The sequence below is a fragment of the Mandrillus leucophaeus genome, unplaced genomic scaffold, assembly GCF_000951045.1.
Source record: "Mandrillus leucophaeus isolate KB7577 unplaced genomic scaffold, Mleu.le_1.0 Scaffold676, whole genome shotgun sequence".
Classification (NCBI taxonomy): Eukaryota; Metazoa; Chordata; class Mammalia; order Primates; family Cercopithecidae; genus Mandrillus; species Mandrillus leucophaeus.
The window spans coordinates 834,167-837,589 of record NW_012107319.1 but is presented as its reverse complement, the minus strand read 5'-3'; the positions used below and the strand labels follow the sequence as shown (position 1 = coordinate 837,589).

The following is a 3,423-nucleotide window of genomic DNA, read 5'->3' as shown; positions in this document are numbered from 1 at the left end:
TGCCATGAAGTTATCATGTCTGCAGCATGTGGGCGGAACCACACCTTGGCCTTGACAGAAACGGGCTCCGTGTTTGCGTTTGGGGAGAACAAGATGGGGCAGCTGGGCCTTGCCAATCAGACAGACTCTGTCCGTAGCCCCGTGTAGATAATGTATAACGGCTGGCATTTACTAAAATGGCCTGTGGGGCTGAATTCAGTATGATAATGGACTGAAAAGGAAACCTCTATTCTTTTGGGTGGCCTGAATATGGTCAGCTGGGACACAACTCGGATGGGAAGTTCATCTCCCGGGCACAGCGGATAGAGTACGACTGCGAACTGGTACCCCCGCGAGTGGTCATCTTCATCGAGAAGACAGATTCTGCCTGTACCAAAAGGTGGTTGTGCGAGACGTGGCCTGTGGTGCTAACCACACGCTAGTCCTGGACTCCCAGAAGCGAGTCTTCTCTTAGGGCTTCGGTAGCTATGCCTGGCTGGGCCACGCAGAGCAGAAGGACGAGATGGTCCCCCACTTGGTGAAGCTGTTTGACTTCCCTGGGCGTGGGGTGCCCCAGATCTATGCTGGTTACACCTGCTCCTTGGCCCTCAGTGAAGTGGGTGGTCTGTTTTTCTGGGGGGCCACCAACACCTGCCGTGAATCTGCCATGTACCCGAAAGCAGTGCAGGACCTCTGTGGCTGGAGAATCTGGAGCCTGGCTTGTGGGAAGAGCAGCATCATTGTGGCCGCCGATGAGAGCATCATCAGCTGGGGCCCAACACCGACCTTCGGGGAACTGGTCTACGGAGACCACAAGCCCAAGTCTTCCACTGCAGCCCAGGAGGTGAAGACTCTGGATGACATTTTCTCAGAGAAGGTCGCCATGGGCTACTCACACTCCTTGGTGATAGCAAGAGACGAAAGTGAGACCGAGAAAGAAAAGATCAAGAAACTGCCAGAATACAACCCCGAACCCTCTGGATGCTCCCGGAGACTCCTCCGACTCCACACCTCTCGCGGCAGCTGTCGTTTCCATATGCACTGGGACGTGAAGTCAAACAAGGAATTTAAAAAAGCAAAAGTTGACCGAAGATGCATTTTTGTTTGGACTCTCTGAGGTTCCGTTTTACAAGTGATCCAACCTTACCTTCTTTTTTTCTGTATGCTTTCCAAAGTACGTTTTTTCCCCTTGATATCGATTTAAAATACTTGCTAATAGTTGACTTATTCCTACAAAAGAGGCAGAAACTTTGAGCAATGTAGGTTTTTTAAAAGCTTTTTCTTTCTTCCTCTCCTGAATACACTCCCCAAAACACCCCTTTCCAATTATAATTAGCATTGCGATCCAAGCAGATGCTACATGGAAGAGGAATTGCCATTTACTCAAAGAAAAAAAAAAAAAATGTCCCTTACAAGAACCGGCAGCAGCTAAGCAAAGTCAGTTCCTTGCCGGCCCGCCTCCATCCAAAATCATGCTCGCGTGCTTCGGAAGCGGGTCACTCCTTTCCCGCTTTTTCTTGCAGATCGTACTAGGCCAGTGTCGGTTCTGTTTCTCCCCTTGGCGGCCTGTACGCCCACAGCCTTCTGGCTGCAACACTATAGAATCTGCCCTGTCCCCGGCGATGGGGGATTGGGAGTCTGTGCTTAGCCATTTATATCGACCTCAGCTGTTAACGAAGTCCAAATGAAAATCAGGTGATGGTGGAACCATGTGGCCTTGGAGGTGGGGCAGAGGTGGGAACATTTGTATCAGTTGAGTTGGCTTCGTGGCTTCCTGTGGAGCCAGGGCTGAGCCTTGCTAGGCGCACTCGCCAGTTAGAGACTGATCAGCCAGCAGTCAAGTGTATTCTCCAGTCCTTGCAAGAAGGATCAGCCCTTTCCATAGCAGCGCTGACCACCCTGTGTCTTGGTCTCCTTTTCTACCCCGCCTGCATCCTGCCTTGCACTGGCCGTCCTGTTGCTGAGACTGGGGGTACCGTTCTGCTGACTCAGCTCCCTTGGCTCTGGTACCAAATAGTTGGGATTACTGAAGAGTCCCCTTCCTCGAGTGTCAGCACGGATGCTGTGACTGCCACCCGCGTCCCCGTCAAGTGCCTGAACTCGCCGCCGTGTGCGCTGTGCTGAGTGAGTTACGAGGTGCCTTTTCTGGAACCCTCCTCTCGCCTGGACCCAAGAGAGGTGACAGCTCTGGCTGGGGTTCTTGGTTTCCAGAGGGTCTGGACTGGTTTGGGTACTTTAAAATAGATATTTAGTTCAGTGGTGCTTATGGGGAGTTCGGAATAGAACTTAAGTGTGAGACTTGGGTGGATGGGAAATAGTTAAATATTGGTCTCTTCAAGTTTTTCGTTTTTGTTTTTGTTTTGTTTTGCTTTGCTATTGTTACCACTTGTCACTGTCTCCATGTTAAAATGCCAAAAATGATCTTGTTGCTCCACCCCAGTCTCTTCTTACCGTGACTCCTGCCCTTGGAGGCCACATAGCAGTGTCCCTCCCGCCAGTCCCAAGGCCTGTAGGAGGAGACTGGCCTGCATCTCTCTAAGACTTAGTCTGAGGCCAGGCGCACCTTTTGTTCTGTGTTCAATCAGTAGTCCAGGGGAGAAGCTTCTGCCACTTCAGAGCTTTGCTAAACTAACCTAATTTGTCCATATCACCCCAAAACCACCATCTCTGACTCAGGCTTCCATGGGATAACCTGATCCGTTTCCCTGGACAGTTCTCTTTACTGGAAGGCAGCCCCAGCACCTGTGCTCCCGGCACCCTTGAGGTCTCTCCTTTGAGTCGTGGTCACCGAGAGGGTTGAGGAAGCAGCACTGGAGGTCCCAGCCTTTGCAGGAGCTGTCCTGGGTGGAGCTGGACTTAGATCTTCCAGTGGCCAGCCACTTCTAGAACCCTAGCCAGGGACTGGAGCAGGAAAGTGGCCTTCGAAGTGAAGACTGCCTTGTCCCCCACCTCCTTTTGGCTTAGATTGAAAAATGAACTTCCTAATGGGTTAAATCCTTTAAAACAAGGAGTTGGGGAGAAGGGCGTCATGCACTCCTAGAGAGAGGTACACAGTTGCCCAGCTGGGAACATGTTAGGCGCTGACCCCGCGGGCGACTGACTGGTCTTCCAGCTCAGGAAAAAGAATTTGAAAGAGGCTTAGAGTGAAGCGGAATCAAAGAGGAGGATGTGATTTGGTCGAAGGTGCTTGGTTTTGTGCTGTAATTGTCATATATATATTCTTGAAGTAAACATTTTAAATGAACGACATCGTTGTCTACTAAAAAAAAAAAAAAAAGTAGTACTTTGGGAAAAGGAGAATGGGGGGATTTTCCCCCCAGGATCCCTTAGGGTCCCATCTTTGGAACTTCAAGCAAGCCCACATTTTCCTATGTAGTCAGTAAAGGAGTAGCCATCTTACCCTCCACTCTGAGGGCTGGTCTGCAGGATGTGGTCTCTGGGCAC

At 50.7% G+C, this 3,423-nt stretch overlaps 1 pseudogene across 1 annotated transcript; it reads left to right on the top strand.

The window, feature by feature from the left end:
• The first annotated feature begins 3 nt into the window (after positions 1-3).
• Positions 4-1,104, top strand: LOC105555253 (annotated as a pseudogene). Its single transcript, XR_001008444.1, has one exon. The product of XR_001008444.1 is annotated as a protein RCC2 pseudogene (transcript).
• Positions 1,105-3,423: the final 2,319 nt, after the last annotated feature.